The 17,928-nt window shown below is 41.0% G+C and overlaps 1 protein-coding gene across 8 annotated transcripts in view; it reads right to left on the bottom strand.

The window, feature by feature from the left end:
• Nucleotides 1-6,321, bottom strand: part of RASSF8 (Ras association domain family member 8) — a 102,955-nt gene extending 96,634 nt beyond the window's left edge. For all 8 annotated transcript variants that reach the window (XM_074902346.1, XM_074902348.1, XM_074902349.1 and 5 more), the window contains exon 1: nucleotides 6,153-6,321. The gene's annotated coding sequence lies outside the window, so the exon portion shown is untranslated. The remainder of the gene's footprint in view (nucleotides 1-6,152) is intronic.
• Nucleotides 6,322-17,928: the final 11,607 nt, after the last annotated feature.

Genomic DNA, 17,928 nt, shown 5'->3' with positions numbered 1-17,928 from the left:
TGATGGGCAAGGACAAGGCCATTCTGCTACTGCCGTATGTTTCTCCCCAGATGCCAATTATTCTAGGTAGCGGTGTTAGTTAATATTGACAGACATACAGCTGCAAAGGCACATTTAAACATCTGGTGCCTTGATTCCCAATGCCGCCTTTTAAATATTAGCTGTGGCATCTTTCTACTTTCTTCTCCAGGAAGAGTATGACATGTGCAGACATCTGATGAGCTCCCTTATTTCTTTGTTTCCTTCACAAGGAACACAGAAGCAAGAGAAGCAAGACATCGATCTCCAAGAATCTTACAGTCTTTAAGAAGTAATGGTCAAAAAAAGGTGCAATTTAGTACGAAACTAGGGGATTTGTGTCTGAGTACTCTTCCCTATATTTGCATTGAAAACTGCTTTGTTTATATTGTTCAGTTAATGCCACACTAGTCAGAGTTAATGTTAGTATTATCTACTGGATAATAGCTATAAATTCACTAATTGCCAAATTACATGAAGCTTTTCTATGGCTTTAAGTTTAATATTGTCACAAACTGACAACAAAAATAGCTACTTTTTAGAAAGCAACAAAGAATGCTTTGCTCACAACTTCATTTTACTTAGAAGGAGGTGGTCACAATCAGTACAGGCACGGCAGGAGGGAGAGGGAGGAAGATTCCCAAACAGCCCAGTGACAAGAACAACAGACCCCCCAGCTCCTAAAGCCACACTGCCTCCACACTTTGGCATAGATGAAAATATCTGGCTGCCTAGTGAAACTACTGCCTTTCCTTATCTGTGCTCATGAAACTGCTGTCTATAAAACATGAAGTTTCAAAAAGTTCCAGAAACTCCAAACACCCTTTGAATAACAGCTTGAAAACTTTGACAAACACTTCAGGAGTCCAAAAATCTTTTTGCAAAAAACTTTCAGTTCAGTTGAAACAAAAAGAATTTACAGCTCTTAATCTTAAAGGGAAGCATACAATAGCAAGAAAGAATCAACACTGCCTTGCCATCTTAAAACTGGACTATCCAGAGACGCAGCAAGGTGCATGCTGGAAACACATCAGGTACTGTTGCAGTAAAGGAAGTATGACTAAAGGTTACACCTAGTACAGCTTTCAAAGCAAGTAAATTAATTCAAACTACAGTGTCAACCCTGGAGCAAGGGGAAGCTGGATGGAAGTCAGTTACATTACACATTTCTTGAAGCTTCCCTACTCTTTCTGCTCAAAGGGGTAGCAAAGTATTAAAATGTAATGATCTCAAAATATTGAAAAAAAATCACGACTGCCATCACTATGAAAAAGAAATATCCTTTCAAAGGTATAAATTTCAAATCACAGTACAAAGCAGGAGTAGTACTACAGGCAGAGGACAACATTCAAGCTTACCTTTAGAGTTGTGCTGCTTTTCTGCAGGTGAAAACAAATACTGGAGTGACCCACAAATTTTTAAAGGTCAAATATCCTCTTATTGCATCTGCATGATCATTTTTCATTCATAAAGGTTAAACCTTCTTAACTGAAACACATTACTCTGTCTACAGTACTAGTCCCAATACTCAAAATGTCAGTACCACACAGAAAAACTTCAAGGATCTTTACAGGTTACCAACAGTTTACTTGTAGTTGTGTTGTTAATACTCCCCTCAGAGTTCCAGTATCTAAGACTGCCACAGAGCACACAGGCCACGATTTGAAAATTCAGTTGGCAACAACAAGTTGAGACCTGTCATTCACAGTGGAGTCCAATATCAGAATTTAAATAAAAACATAAATTACAATACTTGGAATTGGCAGCACCCTAGCGTATCACAATGCACGAGTACACAGGTGTTTATTTATTACCATGTATTAAACTGGGGAGTGTTTCCCCAAACTCTATCTGAAATAGCACAATATAACTGGCTCAAATTTTGACTTCACTAGTAATGTTTTGGAAATAAAACTAATTCAGTAATGTATATTGCTACCTTTGTGGACACTTGAGTGATCTGTTAACTATCCCCATCTGTTTTGGGAAAGAAGAATTAACTATTTTTTTTAATAAGTATTTACTCACTTAAATTACAGACCTAGTTTGTTACATACAAAGAGGAGACTACAGAGATGACCTTCTGTCCTCATTACCATTCTTCCCTTCTTGTGCTAAAGATAGCATAGAGAGTAAAAATAAATAAATCCTCAATAGCATTAGGAATTAGACAATGTCATGTTTAAATGACAAGCCTTATATCTTCTCAATGGCTGGGACAGCAGGGGATTCTGACCCATAGAGGAGAGGTAGCATTTAAGCCTTTGCTAAGTTGTCTCTTTGCAGTAGGTTCCATTCCCAGCTGTAATTGCTTCTCAGTCCTAACTGGATGCCTGAACACTCTGGAGTAGTTCAGCAAAGTATTTAAACAGATGGATGGTACCGGCTACTGGAACAAAACTCGTTTTTTTCTCTGGCTACAGCTCTTTCAGCACATTCCTTTCAAATCTGTGCCACTGAGGAATCAACAACAGCTGAGGAACATGTGTTATCATACAACATTGAGCACAACAACAATATTGCACAGCAAGATGCTTTTGATCAATAATCCTGGACTATCGAAAGCATTACAAAGTCTTTTGTTGTAAGCCCTTTTTCCAAGCACGACAAGAAAGTAAACAGAGTTCTCCACCCTTTAAGGAGGTGGAGAGCTGAGAGCTTGTGGGGGTAGGCACTGTAAGCATCTGAAAGCTTATAGTGCCTACCTCCTCAAGTCCTCTCAGATATTCATCACTCTCCATATTTATGTTATCACAAAGATGACTAGATGCTTATAAAGATCCAAGTTAAGTAACAGCCCAGAGAGGTCCAGTCTGCAGTTCTTGTGGCAAATGTGACAAGCCCCTACAAGCTACAGCTCAAACCCACTTTCCTTTCCCAGGCAGGACAGTTGAACTGTGTGAGCTCAACTTCACATGTAACAAACTGCAGAGAGAGAAGCAGCAGCGTGGCACCACATGGCGCACACAAGCCAGTTTCCCCCCTCCCCATACTTCATTAGTACAGAGATGACATAGTCATTCCTCAGAACAGTAACAAGAGAAAACAACACGAACATCCTCTCATCAGCCAGGAAAACTATTCTTGTCAAAGCTGTGAGATCACCATACACTTTGAAGGGGGGTTAGGAAGAAATAATTACTTATTTACAAAACTGAATTTGAAACTAGACTATCTGTCCAGATTCAGAAGCATGGAGCTAGTTACAGGAAGGTGGGCACTGAGATTAAATTCTGCTATAAAGTCCCAACCCTCACATGAAAAAAACTACAAGAAAACCTGAGCTTTCAAAAAAGCCCTAGAAAACCACAAAACATTTCATTTCAAGATAGAGATCTTAAAGACTTAAAAATCCAGTCAAAACCCTGAAATTAGAAAGCAAACAGAACCACACATGTACTAAGCCAATCTCATAGTTGCAGAGCTCACAAAAATAAATTACCAGGAATTGCATGCATCACGCTGAGGGGAGTCCTCAGCCCAGTCCCCACAAGACAGTTTTCCACCCTCCAATTCAATTTAAAGGTTTCTTTCTGGAGAGGCCAACAGTGCTGTTGAAATACAGCTTAAGACAGACTGTTTAGGTAGCATAGAAGAAGCATGCACCAATATTGTCAGATCCATACAGGGGATAAAATAACTCTAGTCTCAAAACCATTACAGTAATCCAAAAGTCTTACACTTCTCAAAATAAATTACAATGCTCAAGAGCTCTACTTAAAAGTTTTGAAGAATTAATATTAGCACAAGCAAAACCACCACCCAACCAGCATTCAAAACCACAACTAAACAAGGAGTAATACGTTTATATGTAATTATTCTTAAAATCATGTGTAAAAGCACGTAAAGATTCAGGAACATCTCTATATCCTATGAGATGCAGGCACGAAGGCAGTTTAGGCAGAAGTCATACTGCCATGCGATGGCAGCAAGAGGAACAGAACTCACCATCCTCAGTGCTCAGCTCAGCACTTCAGCAACTAAAGCTCCTCCTTTCTACCCAACATGTTCTTTTTCAAGGCTTCCCTTAAAAGGATTTTAAGAAGTGATGCTAATCAACTTAACCCAGCTCTTTATAATTACTGATGGTGTTTCCAAAACCAGTCCAAGGTACAGTTTTAAAAAACTTCTTACTATTATGACTTGTTATTTTTCTCCATTTCCCCCTATCCCAAAGTTTTTCATTCCAGGAAAGATTAAAAAAAATTGAAACAACTGGACAAATTATGTTGGGCGGGTGGGGAAGGAGAAGGACGGACAGATTACTTGAGTGTAAGAAGTGAACCACCTTAATGCTCTCAAGTGTCCTAAAGGGCAATACAGCTAAACACTATCAATGCCAAGCAGTCATTTCAGTTCCCTCAGCAATTCATCACGTAACCAAGTAATTTTTTGCCATAAGACACAAAGAGAACTACTTCCAGATTAATGTCTAGTGTACTTTCTAACCAGGTATCAAACAAAAGTCAGTCTGAAAGGGTATCTTCTCTCTTCTTTCTTTAAAGTGGAAAAAAACCTAGGGCTTGCTTAATTTGCAATTTAGCTGTGCAACCTTGTAGACTTCTCAAACACTATCAAAAGAGGTAACACAACACAACCCAACCAAGATGCACACTGTTTCTTTCTCACCTAAAAAGTTTTATTCATAAACTATATATTCTCTAATGAAAAAGACATAGTGCCCTACTTTTACAGCCCTTAACACTATCACACCACTACCAAACACAATTACCTGGGAACTTGAAAACCCTTAAACAGGTCTCTGCAGAAATCATTAGACAATTTATCTACTTCCTCTCCACTGCCCTGCACATTCTGAATTTTAACGTGTGACTGACTAGAGCTGAGGCAGAAGCTTATAAGGTCCGAACCAGACTTCATAAACCATGCAACAGCACTTTTTGACACGGAGGTAAGCAGTTTCCAGCAATTTTGTTAATGTGTCAACCCCTGATACATCTGCAGTTTTGGGATGGAAACCGTGACAGGTGTAATTCTAAAAGCGACAACTGAAATCTGTAACCTTTCCCCCCTACTAATTTTCCACACTGACGAAACCCACGAGCAATAGTGAACTGCAGTTGAGCACACCACTCTGCTGGCATATTAAACCACCGCTTTGCTGAAACCAGGCTGGCACACACGGGACTGCTACTGCCCCAAACTAAACCACGCACTAGATCTTCCCAACAGAGTTTACAGCTGCATAAACCAAGCAGCAGAACCCATTTTCTTAAAGTTCATGCCTCTGGATTGTCCTACCGTACTGTATTTGCTTAAGCTTTTCTCAGCAATAGTCTCCTTCTCCCCCCCCCCTCCCCCCCCCAAAAAAAACAACCCAACCAAAACCCGACTCATAAATTCCCTGGTGGCGAAATAGATTTTCTTTTAATATTTTTTTCTTACTGGGAGAAAGAAAAAGAAAGGGAGGACTGAGGCAGGAATAGAAGAGATTAATCGTGAAACAAATCGGAAAGGGGAGGGGGGAAGACCAAAACAAACAGTCCACGTAGGGAAAAAAAAAAAACGAAAAAAAAAAACCAAAAATAGGTTTCATTTTCTTTTCGGGAACAGTAAGAGGGAGGGGGAAAAGAGAAGACTACTACAAAGATTGCCTTGTGGAAGAAAAGTAGCTTCCGAACTCCCTTCCTCAAGGACACGGAGAAATATCCGTACTTTTCCACACGATGCCCGAAGGGGGGAGAAAGACAAAATGCCAGGAGGAAAAGCTGGAGGGAGCTGAGGAAGCAGAGAAGAAGCGAAAGGACAGGAACGACTGGAAGCAGGCAAGGTAGAAGCGTGAGAGGGAACGGGAGATGCGAAAACTCCATGAAAACCCCCCAACCGAAAATCCGAGGGGAGGTAGGAAACGGGCGAGACGGACGGTAAAGTTGGCGAGTGCAGGCAGAGGGGAAAAGGGGGCAGAGGCGGGGGAGACGCGGCACGGAAGGGTCACAAACCCCGCCGCAGGGACGAGCCGAAAGACGCCAGGGCGGGACGTGGAGCCGGGCGGGCCACGGGAGAGGGGCTGCGACGGACGGACCGGAGGGAAGGAGAGAGCAGGGCGACGGGGGCCGGGGAGGAGGACGGGCTCCGGCGGGGCGAGACCGCGCCGCTGTTGGCCGCGCACTTACCGCTCCGCCGGCGGCTCCACACCCGTCCCGCGGCGGTTCCGCTGGCAGCGCCAACGGCCGCAACGGCCGCCGGCTCCACCTCGCACCCCGCGGGGGGCGGTGCGGCCGGCCCAGTGCCCGGGAGGGGGGGAACTCGGCTCGCCTGGGCCCAGCCCTCCGGGGCGCCCCGCTCCTCCCCCAGCCCCGCCGACTCTCGCCCTGCCGCGCGTGGGTGTCCTCCGCCCGCAGCGGCCGCCCCCGCCCCCTTCCTGCCGCTCCCTCGCTCCCCTCCACCGGGAGAGGCATGTAACGGAACTGGGACACCAGCACGGCATTGTGGGAGCTCTTAAAGCCGCAGCCGCCCGCTGCCCACCGGCCCAGGCGAAGGCGCAGCCGCACAGCATCCCCCCACCGCTACGGGCGGACAGCGGCTTTTTAAAGGACCGGCGCGACAGCCGTGCCTAAAAATAAACCCCTAGGACCGGCTGATAAAGCGTGTGGAGCAGTGGGAGTTCGGGATAGGGAGAGTGGGGCCTCCCGCGCCCACCTCCGACGGAGCGGGACCGGGCAAGGAGCCCGTGCCCCGGGAGGGAGGGAGTCGGGGCGCCCGGCAGCTGGGGGAGAGCCCCGGTCCCAAAGGAGGAAGAATAGCCCTGGCTGGGGCATCGACATGGGGGCTTTTTGTTTTCCTTGAGGTTTTTCTTTTGTTTCTGGAAGAAGCAAAAAGGCTTTGGTGCTTGTTTTTAATTGAAATGCGGAAAGCCTGCAGTCCGTGTTCTCTGTTGTTTCTGCTCTGGATTTTGATGATGTAAAATTCCCCGAAGACCCCACCAAAAAAAACCACCACAAAGCCCTCAGAGCAGCACATACTCTTACACAAATGTCTGGTTTGGGCAGAAAGTTTTGAGTAAGCTTTAATCAGTTTCGTGTTTATGCAACTTGGAATCGGAAAAAATGACCTTGCCTAATAAGACCCTAAACCTATTTGTAAACGACCTTCAGAGCTGTGATTTACAGGCGTTCTTCACTCTCTGCAAACATTTGCGCTGGTTCTGCTCTCAGCCACCAGTAGCAGTAGGAGTCATTCCTAGCTCTTCCCGGGGCTGGTGGCCTTTTCAAAACTGCCTGTGCACCACGTTCAGGACACGCTGGTCATTTAAAGAAGTCTTACCAAGAAAACCTGTTGTGTTACCACCATTTTATTAAGTCCTGATCCTTTAGATGAGAGCAGGATTCTGCTTCCATGTGACTTTGCATTGATATTACATGGAGAACATTTTCAAGAGCGTATGCATGCTTCAATTTAAATGCAAGCATGTAATATTTACAAGATTTTGGTTTGGAGGTGTTTCTACAGATATTTCTAGTAGATCTGAATCTTGTGTTATGATCAAATCTTCCTTCATGGCTTTATACCACTGAGCATATTTTTCCATAAACACACCTGGCAAGATGTAAAGTTCCTGCTGAAAAAGTCTTCTGGACACAGAAGGATGTCACTTCAAGTTCTGACCTGTGTCTATAACTTTTTATGCTCTTTTAGATGGTAAGCAGTCTGTCAGAAAGACCTTAAGGACAACATGAAATTAGGTATGGTTAGGAAGAAATTGCAAACATTAGGTGAATCTATCAGGGAGCTTGTGATTTTTTTGGTCAGCTACACACACACGCCTTCATCAAGAAACTGAAAAAAAGCATCACCGGACAGATGCCTCCAGGAGAAAGGAATGGTGCTGTTGACCAGTTCTGCAATGTACAGGATGAGATTTGTTTGCACTACATATTTTTTACTATGACTTTCAAGAGTGTCAGCAGGCAACTTAAAAGCAGGAAAAAGTTTTTCAGGTAGATTGTTTGTTGCAAATATTTAACCTGTAAAGATCCCAAGAAGTATTGTGCTCAGAATACCACTGCTTCCTTTTTTCACAAAGCCTGTAAACACAACAGGAGCTAGAAAACTCATGGAAGATCCTTTCTCCAAATCCAGGCTTCTCAGGGAGGCAGTGATCTGGGAAACTATTGAAACTACATGAACTGGGAAATTATTGCTCGGAGAAAAGCCTTTTTCAAGGAAATAATGGTTTACTGAAAACAAGTACTTGGTTAAGTCATTCAGCTTGTTTACGGCTCCAGGTGTTCAAGAAAACATCACACATCACCTTTTCTATTGAAAACTAGCTTACCTATTAGTTTCTCAAACTCAACGAATAATTTTTATACACTTGCTATATAATTTCCTTTTAGAAAGTTTACATCAGTGAATGAAAATCACCCTTTCATAGAGGAGAAATTAATGGCCATAATTAAGACATTTCTGTTGAAGATGTTCAGAACATGCACAACAAGGCATAAAATGTTTATGCTCACTGTTGGCGTGACATTCCACTTGCTGGCTGTGACACAGCCTTTGTAACTAGAAAGAGCATTGGCATTTTTAACATTCAAATGCCTTTTTCCTATTTGCCTTTTGTAATTTGGTTGTGAAGGCACTGAAGGTAACACGTCTGCTGCTTCAAAATAATGTTTGTGAAATTTTCAGAATCATTTTTGCACAGGTTGATAAGCCAGTATGTCTAGGGAGGGCACCAAATACATTTTTGAGAGTGATTTTTCACATTAAAAATGGAAATCTTTGGGAAGGTGAGGTGGTAGCAAAAAGAGAAAATCAAATCTCTCTGTTGCTGGGATTGCATAAAACATGTAGAATTTGATCAAGGCTATCTCCAACAGGGATGATGACAATGGTAATTTAAGAAAAAAGGTGGGAAATTAGCCTCAAATCCAGCCATAACAGTAGGGCTAATATGCTACAAATGCCCCTCCTATGTAACATAGCAGCCTGGTTGCTCTTTGAGCTATAGTGAAAGAACAAGATGCCTTGTTTTCCCAGAAAATTGGTGGGAAGATCTGACTGAGCGATGCCAAATTGTACCAGCCAAGGACACGATTTGTGCCATTGTAGGATACCCTCTGCTGTGACAGTTCCTCGCTCTCAGTGCCAACCCCAATCACTTCCTAACTTAGTTTCACTATATGTAACCCTGAATAATTTGTTTCGTTCACCTTCAGTCAATCCTTCACACATTGCTGGAAAAGAGTAGGGACTAATTCAGTGAAACATTTAAGCACATACTTACATTTGTGTAGAGGATCTAACTAGAGATGTTTTAAGATCTGTATCACCGTTTGAAGTTTTGGGAGGCAGATTTCCCATAAAGATCCTCCTTCGTTTTTGCCAAAGAGGTAATTGAAATATACCAGGAAAAGAGTAAAATGCCCTTTATGATGCTATTACTGAAGGTTGCACAGGGAATTCCTTACACCATGCAGCCACACACAGAGACAGTCTCACACATATGTTCTTAATGAGGGCAAAAATGAGAAAATAGGCCCACATACTTTTTGGTTATGTAAGTTTTCGAAGAATTATGCCTCTTTGACCAAAACCAGGAAGGGAATGTTTCTGAGGTTCCTTAATTTCCTCATCTCCTTGATCTATCTTCAGCTACTGCTGCCCTTTCCACTGTCATTTCACCTTGAGAAATCCAGTGTCTTGGTGGGCACTTTAAATCTAATCCAGACTGTAAAATCAGGCTCATTGAGAATAGAAACATCTCTGTGTGACCAGTTTCAAGTAATCAACGCAGCTTTCAGTGTTGTATTTGCAGTAAACTCTTCATGGTCAGAACAAAACAACTCTGCAAACACTTTCTTGAGAAAAAATAAAGTAGGTCTGGATTCAGCAAATTATTTAACTGTGTACATATATTTAAGCATGTGAATAGTGTCAGTGGGACTGCTTGCATGATCAAAGTTATGCATGTGCTTAAGTACTTTGTTGAATTTGGTCCACAGCAAATAAAACTGAACTGATACTCAACAAGCAGAAAAGCAAGCAAATTTGGAGTGGGATTAATTTATGTCCTGCAGTGTATTTGCTTAACTGTAAAATGAACATTTCAAGAGGCTGTTTTTTTTAAAATAGAGCTGTTGTCTGAAATTAGGGGAAGCAAACAAGCATCAGATTAGAATTTAAGTCAAGTCCATTCTTCAAGCTCTTTCTTCCTAGTTTAGTTATTCTCTTAAATTAATATTTATTTTTTGGAGCCTGAAGAGCAATAATTCCTGGTTGTTTCTCCACCATGTTTTCTAGATCTTGCCTTGTTATTTGCTGTTTATTGAGTATGAGTGACATGCTGTGTTAGGTATACAGAAAAATGCAATCTCTGCCTTAAAACAATTGAAATCCAGAAGACTGATATTCCAAGATGTGAAATATGTTCAATTTTCATTTCACATAGCAGATTCTGGATGCTACCAGAGACTCGCAGATTTCAAGACTCAGTTCCATGGAAGAAATTCAAATTAAACAAACAAACAGAAAAATCCTGAACAAATTCTTCCCCCTTCTTCCTGACCTGGACATGTATGTTAACTCACATTAATTGAGGAACTATCCTTGAATAAGTAACCAGGGTGATCCTATACTATTTTTGTTGTCAGTACTAGCATTAATACCTGGTAACTCTCCCAGTTCCTGCCTAAGCTTGGCATGAATATATTCAGGCAAGATACTCATAACCGTGGCTCTTCTGTCTAATGCACAAGAATCGGAATCAGGTAAGCCTGGTTCTAGCTGTTAATCAATAAATGGCTCTCTTTCTCTGGTTTTCCTGTATTAATATTATAGGAAGTCATCTTCTTCCTTCAGAGGGAGCTCAGTTCACTCAAGTTAGAAGAGTATGTGTTGAAATCTGGGGAGGGAGGTGTTTTTCAGCCAAGTGAAACATTACTATCAGACCTCACTCCTGTGCATTAGCCATAAGATTGTAAGATCTGAATGAATACATATGAAACAGGTTTTAAAGTTTTCACTGGCCTGTTTAAATCAATAGTTATCTGCCATGGTCTGTTGTAAACCATATTTTTTAAAGTATTTTCCTTAAAGTTCTGTCTTGCATAGATCATTGCACAAGAATCTTGGCTTTCATTCGAAAAAAAAGTTTGTAGTTGTCATGGTTACAAAGAAAACCAAGAAAGGTGTGAACCTTGACAGTCCCAAAACCAAAATGCACATAAGAGGAAATCTAAATGATGTATGATATGAAGGGAGAAGTTACCAATATTAGTCTTTAGACATTTAATTTTAATGTGAATGACAATTAAATGCTTTGCCTATTGAGTTTTACATAAATAATTTGAATCCTCTTTTGAAGATTGTGGCAAGAACTATCAGTATAAATCTCAAGCAATTTAGAAGAGAGAAAACTACTTACTATAGCTCTGATAAAGTATGGGCAGATATCAGCTAAAACAAATATCCCTCTGGGTACTCACCTCCATCTTCCTAGAGAAAATAAAAGGTGACAGTGTGACCCAAAGACTAAAAAAACATGAAGATCAAAACCTAAATTTACCTAAAATAAGTGTTCTGTTGAAGAGTTGGTTTAGCACAGAATAAACCTCACAGTTTAATAAATAATCCAGTGACTGAGACAAAAATAGTTGACTTAACTAGAAGTGAATGACAAGAAAAAGATTTTAATTTGGAATCTTGGAAATGTGTATTTGAAACAGGTATGATATTTAATGTAGGAGTTAATTTGCTTGATGTCTGGAAATCTGTGCCCTTCTTTGATTGAGGACATTTAGACAAGAATATTCTTTTGTAATACACAGAAAGGTTGTAAAATCTTTGTGATTCCAGTGTTTGTTTGTTTGTTTGTTCCTGTAAAACAGAGGAATTCCCCTCTCTCTCCAGGCATGATACAAAGCTTTAAGATAGTAGGATGTCCCCTCATGAAGCTCAAGAAACAGCAATATTTGAAGGGCCTATCATGGTACAACTGCGTATGATTTAGCACAATTATAATTTCCAGTATAAGACGTGGCTCTATGAGCAAGATATTTAAATATCTTTAAATACATTTATAACTATATTCACTTTGAGTTTATAAATTTGTTATTCTTCTGTAAAGCTGGCAAAAGTATGGCAAAAGACATGCCTACTTTTTAATTGTGTACAGATTTCTATCATGCACATAAAAAGAAATACTAAGCCCTTTCATATTTTGCCCTAGTCAATACATTTTAAAACCTCTTTTTCCTACTGCACAGTACTTCATCTCCATTGAAAATGACAGCAATTACCTGTCCCCTGAAGCAGCAAAATCCAGCCTAATATACTTTAAAATACAAAGACGGCAAAATTTCAAAAACACTTCAGTAATTCCAGAGTTTAAGCCCCATTTTCATAAGTAAGTTAGGGCCAGATTTCCAAAGCCTTTGGAAAATGCAAATAGATGCCTAGAGGGCTTTCAAAAGCACACATCAAAATGGAGGGAAAAAAAAAAAAAAAAAAGCCAGAACAAAGTGTTGCTGCTGAGGTTTCCATATTAAGAAGTTTGCATGGGAAAAAAGAAGATTTTTTTTCTTCTCATGGGTTTTTAGAAAAGCTTGGGAATAAACACTAAAACGTCACTGTACAACGGATCTTCAAAGCTTTATAATAGATGTTTTAGGTCATCATAGCAAATCTGTTGCAGCAGAAATTGATGCTTTGCTTTGCAAGGTCTGTATTTAACATGAATTCAGCAGATTCATTTCTTTGTTGAAAACAGTTTCCCTGTTGTTTTGTAAAGTCTTCTCAGTCTCATTCCTTGCTTTTGTGGTCATCAGCTGAGAAACATGAGAGGGCAAGATAAATGGTTTCAACAAACAACTAATTTCCTGACCCTTATGACATGGTTGCACCAAGCTTCCCCACAGAGAAACAAATTGGATGACTCCTTTAGGATAATGGGGTAGTTCGATGCCTTACAAGTTATTGGAAATCAGAGCTGTGAAAATCTCTTTCCTGGCTTTACTTGTAGTTGCCTCTCATCAAGCACTTTGGTTTTGAGAAGTTTCATTTTTTGTCTACTTCAGACACAACTGAAAAAGCAGAGAGAATAGCAAAAGCAGGTTTGTGAGAAGGTTTCAGATACATAAATTATAAACTGGTTGTTATAGGGATTAATTTCCTTACTGCTGCTTTTCTTGTCTCTTCACCTCTTCCTTTTACATGGTGTCTTTTTAGAGTCCAAAATCTTCAAAAGTCTTGTGTGCCTGTGTGAAGCTCCATTCACAGTCACACATGTATTTACAGATCTGTGCATGTCCTCACTGGATTAGGGGTTTCCGTGTTAAACTTTTAAGGGCATGTATCTTGGCTTCTTACATCTATTGGAAGTACCTATTTTACTGGCAAATCACTATTGGTTCATTGTGACTGTTGAGATGGACACAACAAACACTGAATTGTGCAAAATGGCCACTTTATTGTTCTAACAAGCCTTTTTATAACTTTATTAAGAATATGTGTCCATATATGATTGGTTTAATTAGAGACTAATAGTTCATGATTGGATGACCTCTTCTCTGTTGCAGCCTCGATAACCTTCCTTTCCTTGCAGTCAGGCAGTTCCGGTCTTGTAGTTCTTTATTCTTGTTTACTCAGCTCTTCTAAGGACTTTCAGGTCTTTTAAGGGTACACGGTTATCTGCTCAAGATCAATATTACATTCTGATCCCTTGGACCAGCCGAGGTCTCCCATAGTTTTGCCTCGTGTTTTTGTCCCAGCTCACAAATCTTGCAGATTTGTTGTGCAACACCCTAATTCCTTGTCCTTCTTGGGGCACCCTACACTGGGAGGACTGATGGATCTGATCAGTCATGCATGTGGAGTCACAACCTAGGGGAGTCTGTGCCAGACAGGGTCCCTGAGGTGCTCCATGGGGAGGTTTCCCAGTGTGAACCTCCCTCCTAATGCCAGGCACAGGCTTGCCATATGTCCTGACACAGCTGCCTGGTTATATCTTCACATAACCCATGTCTGGGCTGACAGTTCCTGGCTCAGGAGAGATCTTTTGATAGCTATCAAATGGGCTACCAGGGATAACGAAGTGTAAATCTGTTTCAGCAACTTTCACTTGAGCATATCCGATGATCTTGGAGACTATAAATGAGGTAAAGCCTTCACACTGCTTTGGAGTTCATAAAAGTTTTACGGATGGGTGGGAATTATACCCAGGAGTTGAGCAAGTAAGTTCTAAGAGGGCACAGATCCAGGTTTCTCTTGGATCAAGTGTTAGAAAATACCATTTGGCTGGTTATAAATCACTCAGCTAGTCAGTAGCCGAGTTTGGCAGCTCAGCTTCAGGCTTTGAAATCGTGTGCAGTCACAGCTAGACAGCACTGGGCCGCTCCACAACCAGAGTAACTCTACAACCAGAGTTGCAGCTCTAGATGCCTGATGAAGCTCTGCTCGACTGTACATCTCTGAAGAAGCAGACTGGCACTTCTTTCCACAGTCTGTTTTCTGCACAGCCAACACTCAGTCTCACAGAAGCGTAAGAAAGGTGCATTTTCCAGCATCTTGATATAAGGGAGAAAGTATCACCCAGGCTAGCTGAGGATTAGGGTATGGATGTGCTCATGGCAGGGACTGAAGCATGGTAGAGAGATCCCATTACAAAATAGCTGTAACAGTGGCGTTATAAGGTCAGGTCTGACCTGAGATCAGGCCAAGCTAATCTCCCTTTCCGGGAAATAAGCTGAACACAATGTACTCTTTTCTATACTAGGGAAGTATTTTATAAAAGTTATTTAAAACTGCAGCTCTGTTGCTGAATAGCAAGCCCATTCTGGCCCAGCCAGTTCCCTTTTTGCAGCTCCACAAAGCCGCATCATTTTGTAGCTGGGAAGGATCTGTGAACTGCACAGAGCTATCAGAAGGGGCATTGTTGCTACTAATACTCCAACACGGTGGTGGTTACCTAAACACCCACTTAAGGTCCCTTTGTGGTAAGGACTCTACACCCCTATAGCAAAGAAGTAGGGCTTCATCTTACAGAGTACACAGGTCCTCTGGGGTATTCCTAGAAGAAGAGCAGAGTTCTGGTAGGAGGGAACTTTCTGATGGTCTGACCGTCTGCTGGTGGCTAAAGGCAAGTGGCACCTTCTCGTCAATATAAATCCACAGGTGAGCTCAGATCTACAATAATGTGGGTTTTTTTCCAAGATAAAATATCATGCTCATATGTGAAAATAAAACTTCAAAAACTCTGAAAATGTTCATGTATATAACTGTAATGGCTGGAGAAGTGTAATTTTAATTTTGTGTCCAGGGCCGCATTCTCAGCCTTGCTTCAAAAAGACCTACAGTGATTTATACTAAATGAGGATCTGGTCTATAATTTTATATACCAAGTAAAAATGATCACTGGTTTCAGTTTTTTCCCCACTGCTCCTTATAGCCTGAAGCACAACCCTCCAGTGAACAGAATGATGAATATTCCAATGTTCTGAACATGATGGATTTAAATTTCTTTTTAGAGGAAGCAGAGGAAGAGAAAAAGTAACAGCTTTAGAGAGAATGGCTCCGTTTGTTTTTTTAAGTACCTACACTTGCCTGGTAGTCTGCTACATAAGTGAATTTTCTTGAAATCTGATTATTGATGCACCTTTTTCTTTATTATATCTTTTATGTCAGACAGTCCACCAGCATAGTTCCTCAAGAGAGAATGAAAGGGGTGGAAAAGCAGGAAAGGAGCTGTAATGCTAAATGTCAGCGAAAAAAATAGTATTAAGTATAGGTGGTCAAAACCCAGCAATATAGTTTTGTTTAATTATTGATGTTTTTCTAAAGAACTCAGCTGTAAAGGAATCTGTTATGTGACATGGTAGAAATTTCCAACACAGAGACATCATTTCATTTGTGCACTAAAACGTTCAATTGAAGTGTAAGCACTGGAGGTGTAAGTAATGCAAGCACAGCCCTCTGACACTAACTGGATCGATACTGGATGTATTCTTCTTCATTGCTGTAAAATCACAGCTCCAAGCTGCTTTCAAGGATCTCGTGAGCAAGTAAAGGCAAACAGTGTGCCAAGTGGGAAAGCAGTAAACACACAGTAAATTGATTTAGGCCAATTTTTATTCTTTCAAGCAATATTAAGTAACCTCTCAGCTCTCTGTTTTACTAATCCATCCATGACTACTTCTGCTGTTTGTTTGCTTTTTCATGTCACTCTGTGTCATGCCTAAATAAGAAGATGGAATGGTCTTTTTTTCTGGGGGTCATTTTAATTTGTTTTCTAGGAGCTGTGCTTACAGATGGCAGAGTTATAAGGATAGTAATACTAAGGAAAGCTGAAAAAACAGAAGGTCTTGAGTAAGATTGACTTTTTTAAGGTATTGTAGCAGAAAAGGGTTTCTCAAGTAATGAGACAGCCTTTCAACCAAAGAGAGAAACAAACGAAGAGGCAAGCTGCTATAAGATAATAATTATGTTTATCTGTGCTGTACAAACACTGCTTGTAAAGTAATAAGACCTTTGCACTTAGTTAACACAGATGATACAGGTATCTCTCTGAGATGATTTGCAGATCTCCAGATTCAGAAGAGTTTCTTGCCTAGATTCAGGTGGGAAATGGTTTTCCAGATGGTCCAGTGAATATTTTAGAAACATCAGCAAATTTTTCCTACAGTCTAGTGAAACTTATAACACATGAATACTGGAGTGTGCATCCCCGTTCCTCAGGAAAGGACAAGAGGAAGGCAGAATAAAGCTCCTTGCTTTTTTTCTTTCAGAGCAGGAATACCAGAAGGTGTCTTTTTGACTCTGCCCATCATCAGTTTGCAGGGGTGCAGTTAGTTCATTCTTGCCTCAGCCTACCCTCATTTCCCTGCCGACAAGTGGGCTGGCTCACAGTGAGAAAGGCATCAAGGGGCCAATGCCCTGTTTTGCTTCTGCACTTAGAGTGAGGATGAACCTTGCTCTGAATCACCACCGTTGGGCTTCTTGCTCATTTTGGGGTTCTCTGATTTTAAGCATGCCACACCTGAGGAGCCCTGACGGAAGTTGTGTTGAAACATACATTTTCAGATTAACAGATATTTTCTGACAAAGCCCCCCCAAGTCTTTCCTGTTAATCAATACCTTCTTGGCTGCCTCTAATTATAGGAGTTGGGAGTCTGCTCCATCTCAGCTTCCCTTACACAGGCTGGTGTTGAAAACAGAGGCACTTAGGGCAAGCAAGAATAGTTCCTGTAGGCTGTAAAATGAAAGACGGCAATAACAGGGCCTTGTTACTTGAGAAAAGCAGGCTGACTATAAGGAAATTGGATTAGACACAGTTTTGTTTCTTAATAGTGAGAGAGTTATGAAGATGATGCTGTTTGTTATTTGCCAGTTATGCCCTGCTGTGGAACTACCTTTATTTTTCTGAGTTTTTGTTTTTTTTTTTTTTTTCATCCAGAGGCACTCTTCCTAAAACAATGTATCCATCCCTGTTTCACACCAAACTTTTGGGGAGTTTGGCAAAGCCATACACCTATTTATGCCTAGCACTGTGTGAATATTTCATCTTTCAAAGCTGTCCAAGAGACTCACCATGAAAACAAGGTTCTAAATAATTTTGGGACAAATAAGGTGTGTTTTTCTCTCCACCAGTTTTAAGTGTTTAATAACTTCGACAAAAATTGCAAAACCAAACATTGCTTTGAAAAATCAATGCTTTATTTCAGAAATGCTACAACAAAACATCTGAGATGGTTTTGATGTTTTGGGTTTTTTTTACCCCCAGCATAAGTAATTTTTAGATACCCACGAGACCCAGCATCCTCAGGACTAGCCTGTCATCTCTTCCATGAAAAGGAATGGAGTGTAAAGACTTCTCAGAAGACTCATTTTTTGTGTGGTACTGACAGAGAGGGCAGGTTGCATTTGCATATCTGAGCAAGTATTCCTTTTTAA

The sequence above is a fragment of the Athene noctua genome, chromosome 3 (assembly GCF_965140245.1).
Source record: "Athene noctua chromosome 3, bAthNoc1.hap1.1, whole genome shotgun sequence".
Classification (NCBI taxonomy): Eukaryota; Metazoa; Chordata; class Aves; order Strigiformes; family Strigidae; genus Athene; species Athene noctua.
The sequence above is the reverse complement of the archived record's forward strand: the minus strand, read 5'-3'. Positions and strand labels throughout refer to the sequence as shown.